A 16,569-nucleotide genomic window follows, 5' to 3' on the forward strand; every position below is an offset into this window, starting at 1 on the left:
TTCAAGCTTTATAATAATTCTCTAAATTAGGTAAACTTTTTAAACCTGTTCTTCCACATTTTCTTTTTAAAGCACTCTGGTTACCTGTATGAAGTGCTACTTGCTGAGTTCTTAGAAACTTTTTGTTTGGTTGTTTTTTTAGCCCAAGTTTTCAAATGTGGACAATCAAAAATGGCTGGTTTCTTTATAAATCCTCCAGCAGCTGGGCTTGCAGTAGAAATCAAAGGTGTTTCTTCCTTGTAAATTAAAAAGATAAATTGTTTAGGGAGTTCACAAAATAAAGATGGCAGGTCTGCTCTGTGGGTTTAAAATGTTTCAGGGGAAAAAAATTCAGCACAGTGCTGGTACATTCCATCATACCTGTTGTGCTACATCTCAACACCGTCATTACCCTAAAGAGTTAATTTACCAACCTTATTTCTAGGCTATCAGCTGCAACCAATTCTTATTGCCTTCTTGACTTTTACATCAAACTTTAGAACCAGTTCCTAGTTGGGTTACTTCTGGAAGGTATTGAAGTAGTCATCCAAAGAAATTTGTATTTATCAAAGAAATGACTCAACACTATAAACCCAGACAAGTGTTGCTGGCTCATGCATGAAGACGTAAATCCGGTTGTTACTGTCACATTCACAAAGCAACTGCTGCCATCAAAAAAGAACATAACATCTTAGCAACATTTCCATATGAACAGCTATGGTTGTTCGCATGTTCCCACAAATATGTTGCAGCTAGAGGTGCATTAAGTACCTGTACATGCAGATACAGTTTATTTTGTTCAGATTCTTTGGTCCTGTAGCTCTTGATCCACTCGTGGCTGGTGAGCTGTTCAAATTTCCTTTCTGTGTCACGACTACTGGTTGCACTATACTATTGTGGGGTCTGTGGGGTGATGTGAATCTTCTCTGGAGGGAAGGCAAGGCAGCAGAGGCTGCTGAGACCAGCACTGGTATGTCCCACTGGCATCCGGTTGTCTGTATCAGTTTATCTGTCCGATAATGTAAAAGTGGACCACTGGAGAGCTGTTCTCATCTCTCAATTGTGGATCGTTCCCAGAGATCCTCTTCTTTTCCCTACCCTGTCTTTTCTGTCCTTTCTCTTTCACTCCCTTTCCATGCTGGCTCTCTGATGTATGTTGCAAGTATGTGGTTTAGTATCAAGAAATAGATAACACATATTCATGTAATACTTTGTTTATGGCAGCAAATACTTCCTTGGTTATGAAGTTATTATTTTAACTTCTGTTTTAATGTAGTATAGCAGTGTCATTTGATGTGGCTTCTTTATGAGACTTTTATTGTACCTTCAAGTGCAAAATATCACAATTATTATAACAAAAGGCAAATGTAAGACTATTCTAGGTTAATTTATTATATTTAAATACATCAAAATCTATATATTGTTCTGTGAGTAGCAGAAATATAAAGCTTGGTTTCCTTTAGGTGAGTGTTCTGTTTTCCCTTTAAATACGCCAAGATCCCTCTCTTCTGCACAGTGCATTTGGTTCTCCTCTGTGCTCCCCCTGACCTCCAGTGGGCATGAGATGGCCTGATCTAGCCCTGGGCTGGATTCCCTTTCTGTTTTGCTGGCTGTGGTGCACCCACTGATTGTCAAACTGGATCCAGCCCTGCTCGCTGGCCTTGTGGTGGGAGCACTCAGTTGGATCTCTGCTCTTCAGCCTGCAAAAGCTGCTGGGTGAAGTCACTGTCCTTGAGTGTTGTGCTGGAGTAGTGTTCATGGTTGCGGGCCTCCCCGGTTTACAGGGTGACCTTTGTACATACTGTTCAATCACAGAGCTTGTCAGACCCATAGGTTTTCTCTATATGACATGTTAGCAAGAGCATACCACGGTATGATAGTTATGCTATTATTTTTTGTTCCTAGACAGCTTAGAACTTTATATAAGAAGCCTCTGGGAGCCTCTGTCATGTCTCGAGATTGGCATGGACTTTATTACAGTTCATACTTTGGTTTCCCAACAAAAGGAGCTCTATGACTTATAGCACAATGGAGCTCAGCTGCAGCGTAAACAGTCATGGATTTGGGACGTAGAACAAAGATAAAGGAAGCTGACAGCATGAACCTGCCTTTTGAAACATTTACCTTTTTGAGTTTGGCTGGGTGCCTCAAAACTTGTTTTGAGGATGAGGAGGAGAGGCACTCTGCATATGCCATGTTTGCATAATCCCGATTGCTTTGGGAAGCCTAGTTAATGCTAGATTTCTCATTTTCAGAGTTGCGATGTAAGTGGTGTGATGTTCCTTTGCAATCAGCCTGCAAAGAGGGCGTTCTGTATGTGCTTCCTTTCCTTTCTATGTGGTGCTACTGGTGACACCTTGAAAGCACGATGTGAAAAGAGAGGATTCAAGGAAGATTTTTTTGCAGTTCTAAAGCAACATTTGCAAGTTATAGATTAAAATTTGTACATGTCACTCTGTTAAAGAGAGATTCTCAACTTCTAAAAAAATTTCCAGAGATTTTATCTTTTATGTTCCTTCTACCATAGTTCTTCAACTGTCATGCATGGAAGTGGAGCAGAGAGCCAGTTTTACTAAGAGAATGCAAGCCTGTAACTTTAAAATGCTATTTAAAAAGTACATTATACATATTGTTTATAAGAGGAACACAAATTACCTAACAGGAAGAGAAGAGTTTCATGTTAAGTAGTTAATGTTCCCTTTATAAATGCTACTTACAATGCATTTAATTCAAATGTTACAAAAGTTTTGAAAATGTTGAGGACAGAAACAATTGTCACCCGCATAAGAAGGAGCATTACTGGATGCATTTTTGGAAAGCACTTGTCTAATTTTCCAGGATAGCATGAAGATTCAAGGGTGTTAGTGCCTTTGAATTTCACCGGGACATTGGCTTTTATAATGGTCTTTCTGACAGTTCTGCCTCTTAAACATAAAATGTATGATGCATTTATGACTCAGGAAGTCTGTATTTTGATATTGGCTCTTTTCATTTGTTATAACTTAAGCAATTTTTGTTCTGTTTTAAATTGAAGAATGGTAAAATCATTAATTTTTTTTTCCTGAGTAATAAGTACAGTACTTCTTAGTACTACTTGTCTTTATGTAGATTTGCTCTTAATATTATTTAAAAGATGTTATCTTTAATCCATGGGCATTGCCCTGGTCATCCTGGCCAATCATACCATCTTGATAATGGGGTGGGAGTTGATATTTTGGTGGTTGGAAAGATGGTGTAATGGAGAACAGTCTTACTGAGCTAGAACACTGCTTTTGGGCAGAAAGTGTTACAGCAGGTGGTATCCATAATTGAGGTGAGCGTGAGTCCCCACACTCATGTACAGGCGCTTTGCGAGGTTTCAGGGCATCCTTTTCCACATCAGCATGGCTCACTTGGGGGTTTCTCTGAAATGTCATAGACTGGGATCCAAGAACCTTTCTGTGGTATTTGCAAGAATAGTAAACAACAATTATCAGAGCTAGCCCAGCAGTGATGCAAAGACTGATTGGTAAGGCAGGTGTGGTCTTTCTAATCCTGAAGTCATTCCCGTCTTGAAATGTAGGCGCAGTACTGTTGAAAGACCCGTTGAATGGCTTTGTAGTGGGAAAGCAGATTTCGCTATATGAGACATTGACAACGACATCAATTTTGTATTCTGGTAACATTGTTTGAACAAAATACGGGCTAACATTTCCATCGGGCACTCTTAATTTCTCTAGTGCTTCCTGGATTTCATCTTTTGCACTCCAGCTGGAAGATCTGTTGGCACTTGCGCACAGCGATCTGTTGTACCAGGAGATTAGCGTGGATCCAGGTCTGAGAGCGATCACTGCGATGTCTTTGGGAGTGCTGGAATTCAAATACAGGGAGAGCTTCTCTAGAAATAAACTAATCCTTTTCCTCTTCCTCAGGAAAGAGTAGTAGCTGTTTTTTGTTCTGATGGTGTAAAGATGGCACGGTATGCTTGTGGGCCTCAGAAGCTCGATGGTGAAGGATTCTCAGGCTGTCAGTCCCCCTGAATCTGTGGCGGACAGAATAAACTCCTGAGGTGAATACTGGAAATCAATGTCAAGGGGGTAGCCATGCATGGTTTGCTGAGACGCATTAAACTGCAGCCAGCTTTCTGATCCCAGTGGAGAGTCATCAACTGGGATTATTTCCAGAGATAACTGGGTTGAGTTGCCATCCTCCTCATCATAAAATATGTTGGCAGGTATAGGAAAAAAGAACAGGCATCCAATAGTTGCTGTTACGAATTTAATTGAATGAACAACCTTTGGGAAAGTGTTTGCTTGCCCTTTAAGGGGAGGGGGAAAAAAAAAAAGAAAGGAAAAAGAGTTAGGAAGAAAAAATAGCTGTCTGATAGTGAATGATAGCAAAGAAATTGTCAGCCTCACAGGGTTGTGGATGCATTGGTCAGAGTGGGCCTCGGGAAGTCACCTAGCCAACCTCTCACTCGAAGCAGAGCTGTCACCACCACGAAGTGGGGTCAAGCATGACTTTGCCCAGCTGAGTCTTAAAATCCTTGAGGATGAAGATTCCCCAGTCTCTCTGGGTGACTTGTTCCACTGCTGCATCACCCCCACTGAAAAAGTTTTCCTGATGCCCAGTCAGAGCCTCTGGAGATGCAGTTTGTGGCCATTGCGCCTTGTTATATCGTCTGTCACTACTCAGAAGAGTTTGGCTCTGTCATCTTTGTAGCAGGTATAAGTAAAGTACTTATAAGCTACTGTAAGTAGTTATAAGCTACAGTGACAATTCCCTTAAGACTCCTATTCGACAGGCAATACCTCTCATAGATTTTATTCGGGGTAAATAGAATTATTCCTTCTCCCCACTACTTTTCTTACATTATTTTCTTTTGTGATATGTATCACAAATCATTCTTTCCTGTGAAGTGAATAATTGACCACAACCAAAATGACTCTGTAACAAGGTGGAAGATAATACAAAGACTGTGTTTTTCATGCAAATGTGTCAGTAATCTAGACTTTCTGTAGCATCCTTAAATAGGGATCCCATACTGTACCTTGAGAGACTTAATTTGAAATTATGGCTGATAACTATCTAAAATCCAGTAAAGCACTCTCTTTTTTGAAAGATAATGTAGCTTTTTGTTTATTTTCTGTATTTTAGCTTTGAATTCATCTGTTTCTAGAATATTTAAGACTAAAACCTAAATTTGAATCTTTTCAGTTGCTTTTGAGATTCTCCTCTGATTATTTATGTTTTGTTGGTGTTGGGTTTGGAAAAATACAGATAAGCTTTATATGGTTTGATAAGTAATTTCTAATGTCTGGTAAGTCAGGAGCAAATCACTTCAACTATTGTCTTTTTCTAGCCTGCAGTCAACTGGATGGGTGACGTATTTTTTTTTTTAAATGTGTGTGACAATTTCCTCACAAAGCCATTGACCTGCAAATGACGATGGGAGATGTTGAGAACTGCTAGGGGAAATTCTGGACTTAACCTCATTTCTACTGAAACTTCAGCTTACAATGGTATTGTAAAGCATTGTCCTTGATTAGCTCTCAAATTTTTTTTGCCTTTTTTTTTTTTTTTTTTTGGTATGTACCTTTAAAATTCTTTCTGCAATTAAATAGAAGCATATTCAGATGTGATCTATTTATTTAATCACATAAATGTGCATAACTGTTCTTCCTGGTCTAATATATTAGTCAGGCCTAATATAGTGCCTTCCTAAACAATAATATTTTGGTCTAAACTTTTGCACAGAAATATCACAATATACCTCTTAGGTTATTTATCTACTTCATGGTGGCAGTCAAGAATATCTCATTTCTAATGCTTTAGATATAGAAGAATAAGTGTAGCGTTCCTTTTTATTATTGTAAGGTTCTTACAATTCTTTGGTTTTGAATTCTATGTTATGAAAAGTTTATGTAAACTTAAAGGCCTTACCTTCTACGGCTGGATGGTCTACTGAAAATCACAGTTTGGGTACTGCTTAACACTGTCTGAAGCTGCCCAGCAGGAGACTGCATGCTACTTTGCTATTTCATGTATCAAAGACTCTAACATGGATATTTCATTAGCAGGGCTGTCATCAGATGTCATCCTGACTTGCATTCGTTCCCAACATTAAGTTTACAGGGACCCCAGGGAGTTTGTTTGCACAAACTGAGATCTTCAGAAAGTACAGCAGTTCATGATTTCCAAAGAAAGTATCTTCTTTGGAAACAGATACAATTCCTGGAGAAACAATACCTGGAATTAGTAAAACTGCTTCTCACCAGTAGTGAAGAACTGGTCCCAGCTCTGGTGGCTGAATGCTCAGTCATCAGATTGTGAAACTGAGGTAATTATTAAAGCTTGTTACTGTTTCATCTTCTTCTGTTTCCCATACACTAAAAATGGATTTCTTGCTTGGGAATTTTATGAGAATATCTTTGTTTTTATTTTACCATTGAGCTGGGTCTGGCATTAAGAATAGTTTCAGATTAATCAGGCAAACCCTGGATATCTCAGCATCACCCCACTTGTGGAGGTGGCAGGTAGACCATCTAGTAGGGCAGGGTTACTTTGAGTGCTGGACACTCTCCCCTGCTTGAAGAGTTCTTAAGAATATATAAATGTAAACCAAGTAAGCTGTAGGATGTTAAAATGTGATGCCAAATTTGGAAAGAAAACAACAACAAAAAAACCTTCTCTCTGCGACTGCAAGTTGAAGTCTGCTGACAAACTCAAGGAATTAGGGAGGAGATGAGGACCCAGGGAGTTCCTGCAACCTGTGGCAGAAATGTTCCCTTCTTCCTGCCATTTTGCCATCTCATTCAATTATATTTTCAACACTTTGGGATAGGGCCTGATTTGCAAGATCTAGTGAAAAGGCGTCCTAATCTTATCTTCTCCTTAGATACTATCCAATGCCTAAAAAAACCTACCCCCCCTAATAGGTAGGGATTAATTCAGAAGGGCATAAATCTTTAGATTATAATAGTTTCAAGGCTATGTGGGTTCTGGTATAGGAGGTCAGAAATACCTAACAAAATGAATAAAAAGAATGATGTCAGCTACATTCAGAAGCATGAACACAGAAGTGATGAGCTAACCTTCATTTAGGAAGACCAAAGTTTTCAGTCTTGTCCTCTTTCAACAAACTGGGGTCTGGGGCTTGGCTGTGGGCTGTGTGGGGGAGGTTTGGATTTTTGTTTGCTTGTTTTTTACCTGTGGTTATATTCTGAAGCTCCTGTGAAACAGAAAATGAAGGATGACTCCATGCAGTTTCTGTGGACTGCAGTGTTTCATATGTGGGAAATAGCAAGGTGCTTGTATCCTGGTGCGATGGCAGTAGTGTCTGAACCAGTTCTGTGAAAATGAAAAGATTATTTGTTATAGTGTTAGGTAAAAGACGGTTTAGGTTTGTGCAAAAGAGCTCTGATTTAAATAATTTGCTATAGAGTTGGGAATGTAGTTTAAAAGCCCTTATGGCACATAATTAAAAATTCCTTGCCAGCATCTGTCAGCATGGCAAAGACCATGGGAAGGAAGCTAGAGAAGAAGGTGATATGTATCTGAGAGCCTAGTGCTCTAGAGTCTTATCTCATGTCTGGCAGTAAGGTGAGCTGGCTCCTAATCCCAGCTCTGCCACTGATTTGCTTCGTAGGCCTTGTATAAATGGGCAGGCCTCTTTGGCAGGAATAGCGTGGTGAGATTGCTTTGTCTTTCAGTAGGCTTTGGCAATTGCTTAGTTTTTGTGTCTTAACTTCCTAGCCGTTACAGTAGGGAATATTGTACTGAAAAATTATTTAATAATACTGTAAAAATATATTGAGAGTCAAAGGTATTGTAAATGTTAAGCATTTATTTTGTTAATAGTTTGTAAATTGATATTAAAGATCGCTTTAGTCGTTAGGTGAAATTGTAGCTGGGATGAATGCAGAGTTGAAGAAAAGGATAACAGGGTTATTTTTCCTGGCTGATAATGTTCAGACTGAATCCTTTGCCCAAGTGGCTTCTCTCACCTGGTAGAAAGGTACTTCTGAAAAATCTCTAAATGGCCTGCGTTTGCTAGAATTTCAATGGCAATATCATGTTAGGATTGTGTTGTCTGTCTGTGGGCTTTGACAAATGTTTGCTTGGACACCTGATTTCAAACGTAAGTATTTCAGACCACCATCTTGCATTATGGATGTAGAGTTAATATTAGGTCTAGTGCTAGCTTTAGAAAACAACAGTTCTGAAGGGCCATTATGAAGCCAATGCCTGAAAAATAGGGGCAATCAGTTCACTTCAGATTGAAGAAACTATTTGGCTCTGAATGTCTACACTTATTCTCAAGTATTTAAGATATACCAAGTGTACCTTTTTACAAATGCCTATCCGTAATATAAATTGATTAAGCCATGGTCCTATAAACTTGCCCAACTGGTTCTACCAACATACCATCTCTGTAGTCTAGCAAATACTTAAGTCTGAGTCACAGATTCATGGAGTTGGAGGAGAAGGAGGATTATAAAGGATGTCTAATTTGTTCCTTTACACCATAGGATACTCAAATATATCTGTGTCTTTTCTGATAAATATTTGCCATCCTGTTTTTAAAAACCTCCACAGAGTTCCCTGAGCAATCTCATCTAATGTTTTTCTATCCTACTGTCAGAAAGTTTTTTCTTATGTCTAAATTAAATCATCTTGACTGTAATTTAAGGGCATTAGCGCTGCTTCAATTACCAGTGGATATTGAGAACATTTCTTTCATTTTTTTCAGCAAACTTTTACATATACCTGCATCATTCTTCAGTCCTCCAGACTGAATATTTCAGCTTATTTCATATGTCATTTTCTAGACCTCTGATCATCTTCCTGTTCCTTTCGAGCTCTTTCAACAGGCCCACATCTTTCTTTAGGGAGGATGGCCAAAGCTGGGTCTGATAGTTCAGCTGTGTTACCTGTGTCAAGATGAGTGGAAAAAATTATTTTCCCTTACGTGGAACACTCTTGTGGCTACATCCCTAGTGCAGCAAGGTCGTGCAGTTGCAGAAGAAATAGTATTGATCTATTCTGTCAGGACTGTTGTGACACAGTTGATAGTATTTTGGCTATGTGTATAAGCTCACAGGAATCGGAACAGAACCAATCCTTCTGTTAACAATTTATTAACCAATTAATATTAACCAATATTTTGGAAACCAACATGAATGAAAAGTCAGATCTTAAACGTACCTGGTATACTGCTGAACAGATGAGAAGTGGCATTAAATAAAGTCACCAAAGATACTTCAGCAGCATCGGAGATGAGGTTTGACATTATGTTTGATGCCAGGATAGGCTCAGTAATGTTTGGCAAAATCACTCTTGTTCCAAGACCTCTGTCTGAATGTAAATCTTTTGTGCCACTGAATAAAGCACTTGCAGACTGAATCTGTGTTGTGAGCATACTGCTGTCATAGGAAGTAAGTATATTTGTTGATCTGGATAGCTCAGAGATGTCAAAGCTAGAAAAGTCTATGGGCGGAGTAAGAACTGGAGCATTATCAGGACGGGACAATTATCAGAGTTGGTTCATAAGATGTTTCAGCTTCATTAGGGAAAGCGTTGTATAAAATGTTAGAAAAACATACTGAGGACACAGGACTGAAATTCATTCTGGGATAGAGAGTCTGTGTTTCCGTTTGGATTACGGAGGGAACTGTGCTTTTTCCTTCAGTAAACGGAAGTCTGTCAGGCTGTGGGATAGTCATAAAAGACCTAGATAACTGTTCATGGACATTAATTAACTCTTGGCTTAGACTGCTTCCTGGCAAAAGTAGAAACATGTCATCCATGGGAAATGTGAAATCAGATGAAGCTGTTGCTCTTACTGAACTATTTGGGAATACTAATGGTAATGTTTCTGGAGAGAGAGATGCAGTAGAAAGCATTTTAAATTCTGGAAAGTGGCTTTTCTCCTGATCACTGTAACTTGGCACTTCTGACATTGACATTGTTTCTGGCAAAGGTACGTGAAATTCTGTCTTGGAAGGCATTGCCTCGGCTGAGCTGTAAGGCCATTCATAAAATGTGCTTATCATCAAAGCGTACACAGGCCTGGGAAACTGGACTGTGTTTGAAGTGATGTCCTGTAGGAGAAAGAATCTGGATACTTCTGATTTACCAGGCAGGAAATATAAGTCTGTCTCAGGCACATGAGGCTCTGGCTGCTCTAACAGCAAGGACATGCCAGAAGCCCTAGTTGGCAGCACTTCCAGTTCAGTGGAGGGAAATGTTTTAATAATCAGTGAAGGTGAAAGATCTGGAGAGTTAGAAGAGTCTCCAAAAATAAAAGATACTGGTGGGTTAGTCATCAAGTCCCACAATGAGTCTATTTCTAAGGTCACTAAACTTTCTTGGCTTCTCAGATGGATATTATTCTGCATCTTGTAACTTGCAATTGTTATACTCTCATCATATAAAGATGCTAAACTCTGAACAGGTGATAGCACAAGCTCTGTGAGTAAGCTGCTGAGCACAGCAGAGGCCAAAGGAGTGGGAGTGTCTCTTCCAGTTGGTCTCTGTGTAATTCTGATTGGTTCCAGTGTAGGTGTTGGTGTGATCATTAGCCACCTACGTTGTCTTCTTGGAGATTTTCTTTCATAGCCACTTCTCTTAAGTATTCTCCAGCCTGCAATTTCATATCCTAGCAGCTGTGAGAGGTGATGTGAATCAGCGTTGTGTTGTAGCACTTGAATGAATTGTTGGAGCACAACAAACCCTCCACACTTCACAGGCCAGGAGAGTCCTACATAATGGTTCACCATGCAGCTGATGCATCCAGTGTCTTCAGCCAGTATTGTTAAGTCCTGCAAGCCTCTGTGTACCGGATTTCTGTATTGCAACAGGGTTATGAAGGAAGAATCCAAATGGAGATATTCTGCCATCGTGCGCACAATATAGAGACGTTTCTGTACCTGCAGGCTTTCCACTGCAGTATAGAGAATGATTTCAGCAGAAGTAACAGGAACTTCCTTCCCACACCCATCAGGACTGATACTGAAAGACCAAAAATTGCATCAGTTAAGAGCCATCTATCTGCCCCCTCTTTGTGAAGATACATGTTCGAATTTGGTCTGTCATCTTACCTACGTACAGGACACAAGGAAAATTTCACCTCTTAGTCCAAAACTTCCTCTTATTGGATATGCTGCAGTACCCCATTCTGTTCTGGTGAGGGTTGCTGGATCATGATGATAATTTAGTTTCATAGTGACAATTGGTTGCCTACTTTTTTTTTTTTTTTTTTTTTTACTTTTCCCTCTGGTTGTAAATACAATGGCATTGTTCCGATTCCGTAATGTTGACATATTTATTCTGTAATTGCTCCTTCCTGTCTTTCAAAGACCTGCAACATATTTTCAGTTAACTTCCTGGGTTTGGGGGCATGAAAATTGGAAGAATGGTTTTCCTTTCTCTCCTTATTCCCTGCTACTATAATATTTCTTTCTGAAGAATCTTCCATCCCTCTGTTTTTTTCCTACACCTCAACTTCTTTAATGAACGTTGCCCAACCCAATGCTCACCAAAGTCCATGGGAAGACCACCATTAACTTCAGAGAGGAGTAAGTTTGATCCCATTGTTTCTCTGGAGTGTAGCAGTGTGTTTATAAAATATTATCATCACTGTGCTGACTTAGAAATAATTCAGTTAGGAGATGTTCCCAGTCTGCTAGACATCAAATGTCATTAAGAGAGGATCCCTGGCACCATCAGTGGAAATAAGTAGTCTCTCACAGAGGGCAGCTCAGACCTTAGCTAGGAGCTGACCTATCTCCACCAAAAAAAGTGCTTTAGTTGCTAGCTTGAGCACAGAGGCTGGATGCTTCCCTAAGAGAGGCCACCTCAAGAGTCATGGTACTAGCCCTGCCGTGCTTGCAATGTTTGCGTCCTCGCTCCCTGTGCGCTATGGCTCCTGGGCAGAAAAGCCCAGTACCTCCTACCTTTTGGTTCAACTCTTTTTCTTCTTCTCCCTCCCCCCCACCGCAAGATTACATTTCCATAGTAAAAAAAAATAATCCCATGTCAGATAGGGAGCACCCATCTCTTTACACTGATTTGCGCAAAGGCCTTTGGAAGCTAACAGTACTCACTGAGAGTGGTTTGGCGTGCGGTTCCAGGTGCCCTCCTCTTCCAGGAATAGGATGCTGTCCTGAACGTGAACGGTGAATTTTATAGCAGCTCTCAATGTTTTCTGAGTACATGTCCTCCCAGAGGCAGCTAAGTTTAAAAGGTATTCTCCGCTCTCCCCCGGCATGGGCAGTCCTTGCAGCCTGTTTGTTTTGGGGTTGAATTCCAACTGTTTTGGCAAATCTGCACCGCTGGCCAAAGTGACCTGTTCCATAAAAGGACAGAAGATGAGCAGAACTGGAGACAGGAAACAGGTATTACTACTGTAGTTTTGTGTATTGAAATTTCTAAGTAGAGAAGACAGAAGTCCTGAAACAGCCACAAACATTCCATTAAAAAGTCTTGAAACTAGCACAGTAGTGCTTGTTTTTTGTATAGTTTTTGTTTTGCAGCTTTTTTCTTTAACGGCAACATTTACTGTATGTTTTTAAGACCCTGCTTTCTTCAGACTGCAGGTAGATAAAATATATGTAGCATTGGAGGTTTGTTTATTTGCTTAGTATATAATTGTTACATTGGCAAAACTGACGTGAATGGTGGTTAGATTTTTGCCATAATTTCTAATTATTTATAATACGATTCTGAGGCACTTCCCCAGAGGGAGATTTTTAATGAGTTCATTTTAAAACTAAAGCGGATACCCACTTACTGCAGGACTGTACTGAGAAGTGTATTTAATAGCTTTACCTTGTACTCAGTTATCATTCCCTGAAAGGCACATACTGGCACTGGGTAATAAAATATTTTTCCTGTCAGGACTGTTACGTCTGGGATTCCTTGGAGGATCTTTGTTTCTTTGCATGTGTTATTTGATTCCTTGGCAACCACAGCAGGCATGTTTACACAGAGAGATACCAGTACAAGGAGGAGAGGGAGTGTGGGTAAAATCTGCGTCCCCAGGAGCAAACAGGACACCGAGGTACACAACCTGTTATTGGTGCTCATGGGGTTGCCACAGGCGTCCGTCCTTGTGCAGGACGTGGATGCCGCTGGGAGCCATGTATTGCTACTTCACTGCTGTTCGGTGCTGTAGGAAAAGGGAAAAAACACATGCATGTGCACTTCATGTCAATCAACTTCATCTGGTGGGGAAGCAGGAAGATGCTGACCTCTGCAAGGCTTCACACTGCATTCATTAGAGCCCCTTGTTCTGTGTTGTGGGGTTTTTTTTTCTTTCTTTTTTTTATGAGCTACAACTAAAACTGTGGTGGGTTATAGACCTTTAAAAAGCCAGAGTACTTACCATCACTGCTCTGTTCAGTGTGGCTGAAGATTTTTCACTGAAAAACACCATGAAGCACAAAGCCAGTAGTTCATAATGCTTTTTAACCCTGTTTCCTTCAGATTTGCTGCTGCTTCCATCTCTGCTTCTGTCATGATAAAAGACCACTTGGTCTCTAGGAGATGAAATGTTACACTAGGGCCTCCTGAGGGGGGCCCTCAACATGTGGCTTAGAGAAGTGCTGGGTGAAGAGAGCAGCAACCTGGCCCGGCAGGATTTTGCACTATACTGGTAGCAAAGGAAAAGGTGAGTATGGCATATGACAAACATGAGATGGGGGCAAAAAAAGGCTGAGGAGTTGATATCCTTTGCCTTGCAGCGTCAAGGGCTGGATTCTGCTGCATTTGATGTGTTACATTTGATGCTCCTTTTTCACAGCAGGTAAAACAGTAACAAATAGTAGAATAGTTCGCGTAGATGTGGGGCTCACATAGACCTGTGAGTGGCTTTCAAAGATAACACCTGCTAGATGAGAAGGGCATACAATATGCTTAGGACAGCTATATTTAAAAACACACAAGAAAAATGAGTTTGTGGGCAGCAGTAACAGTGTTTACTAAATCAATTGATATAGCTGGGAAAAAATGAACAATCTTTTGGACCGGTAAGACTGAAGAAGTGATGCAGTAAACGTTGCTTTATTGTTATAGCTCTTACGACAGGCAACCTTGAAAACCAAAGCCCTCTTTGCATTGGCTCTAAAAGCTCAACGGCAGTGTATCTAGGAACAAGGTTTTGCTCTGCTAGCTTTTAACCAGTATGTTTGTGTGTGTGTTTGCAGTGGGCCTTGCAGCAGTTGCCAGCCTGGCATGCTCCATTGCCCAGATCACTTGCATTTTAGCAGAGTGCAGTATTTGTTCTTCTAGAGCAACCGATAGAAATGTAAATCAATGCTCCTAAGCACTCATACATAAAGATACAAAATCTTGTGGTATTTCCTGAAATATGAGGCGGTTTGCTAGAGCCTGCAGTGTGTCCTACTGGAAGTATACAGTACTCTTGAAAAAACAGAAAGGTAATTACCCTACTGCTAGGTATGCAGAGCCCAGTGAACATGCTTGAGGTTATCGTCTCCTTTTGGACAGGGATGAACCTAGTATCCAGCTAGGTCTCTTTCCATTAAAACTGTAATTGGCTCTGAATAAATCAAAAGTTCTGTTTCTTTGGTTATGCTCTGTTACTTTGAAAAAGAAGTTGCTCCACTGAAATCTTTTTTTCTTTTCTTTTTTTCTTTTCTTTTTCTTTTTTTTTTTTTTGCCAGTGTCTCCAGTGTTGCTTTCTTCTGTGATCTCTAAAAATGTAATGGAATGTCCTAATTCACTGATTATGAAATTGTGAAAAGAATAAGTAGGTGGTGGGGTGGAAGTTCAAGTTGGAGATGAGAACTTTTATTTAAAGAATATAATGCTTATGCAAGGGAATGGGTGCTTGGCAGCTGACTAATCTCTTCTGATGAATTTGCCTCCTGAGAGCTTAGTAAATATTGCCGTGTAACCATGTATGAATCATCAATGTGCTCTCAAATGGTGGGAACACTCTGAGATCTCTTGTTGCTGTGAGCTGAATAGAGACACCTCTAGAAGTGCAGCATCTGCCCCAATTCAGTGATCCACAGCCCCTTCTGAAATTCAAGGGATGGGAAATACCAGGGGGTGTTTCCCCTCTTTGAATCCCTCCTTAATAACTTTTGACCTGCTGGCATTGACTGTAGCAAATATTGTGTATTTGCTTTGCAGTGTCAGGTGCAGCAGAGTGTTCTCACATTGCATGTGATCTCGATGCTCCAGATACTGTACAAACTTACCAAAACTTTGTATGAATGTGCTAGGAAAGCTTAAAATAATTACATTAAAAAAAAAAAAAAAACTTCTCCACTTTCTTCCTATAATTCTTAATATAATTACTGAGCTCACATTTCATTTTTCTAGCTAAATTGTAACAGAGGCATATGGTCATCTTTTAGCTCAACGCCATTTGATAAAACAGAAGGCATCTGAAGTGCCATTCAGTGGCTAAATGCAGCAAAATGTGTAAGTAAACTTAGCAGAAGCGAGGACTCCTACATTAAAATAAAGTACTTCTGTCCCAACCAGAAACAGGAAATATCAAAAATCTCATGTAATAACTTCATTCTCATGTGATTTCCTGACCAGTTTGGCAGACTCAGTTGAACCGGGTACTCAGACAAAGATAGATAAGTGTAATCCAAAGCTTATCTGAATCAAATGGGATCTTAGGGTACCTGTAAGTACTTGTAAAGACAAAAATGGCTTATTTATCTTGCTTTCCTTCTAGACTTACACACCACTTACACACCACTTACACACCACTTACACACCACTTACACACCACTTACACACCACTTACACACCACTTACACACCACTTACACACCACTTACTACCAGTCAGTATCACATTTACATGTATATTCTGAAACTGAAAAAAAACCAAAAACCAAATCCTAATCCATGACACCAGGGAACCCAATTGAAGGATGCAATCTTACTTATTTTGTAATGAGAGACAATGATCAAACAAGTCTGACTTCTACAAACATGTAGAGCAGAAATCATGACTGTCTCTTTTTTTTTTTGGGTAATGTCCCTGCCTACAGCTCTCTGTTGACACTCATGCTTAGAGGAAAAGTGGAGTCAGCTTCTGATATTTCTTTGTGGGATGCTTAGCAAGGCTACTGGGGGCTTTTAGGGTCTCCCACAATCCCCAAAATATCTAGTGCTGTAGAGTTGTATGGTCTTGACAGCAAGTCTTATGATTCTGGTGTGGATGTTTAATTTTTGTTTCTATTACAGCCCCAGCCCCTAGAATCAAGTAATTGCTTGGCAGATTTAACTTTCTTTTGAGATGCATTAGGCACATCAGCCTTTTGCAAAATATGGGAGATGTTTTTGTTTGGACTATTGCAGCAAACGTATTGTCCATCTCTGGAAGACACAAACCTGGTAACCAAGTGTTGGGAAGGACATGTCACATCTGATGGAGGCAAGGACCCTGTACAGTATATAGATTTTTCTATGCATTTAAACTGACACCATCCCTTGGGTGACAGGTGAACCAGAACTAGCGTAATCATGGCACCCCACCCTCTATGTTCAGGGGCAAAAGTCTTGGAGCACAAGACCTACTAATTTCCCAGAAATGTTTGTTTTTCGTGCTTCTCATTATG

Source organism: Apteryx mantelli, chromosome 1 (assembly GCF_036417845.1).
Source record: "Apteryx mantelli isolate bAptMan1 chromosome 1, bAptMan1.hap1, whole genome shotgun sequence".
In the NCBI taxonomy this organism is placed as follows: Eukaryota; Metazoa; Chordata; class Aves; order Apterygiformes; family Apterygidae; genus Apteryx; species Apteryx mantelli.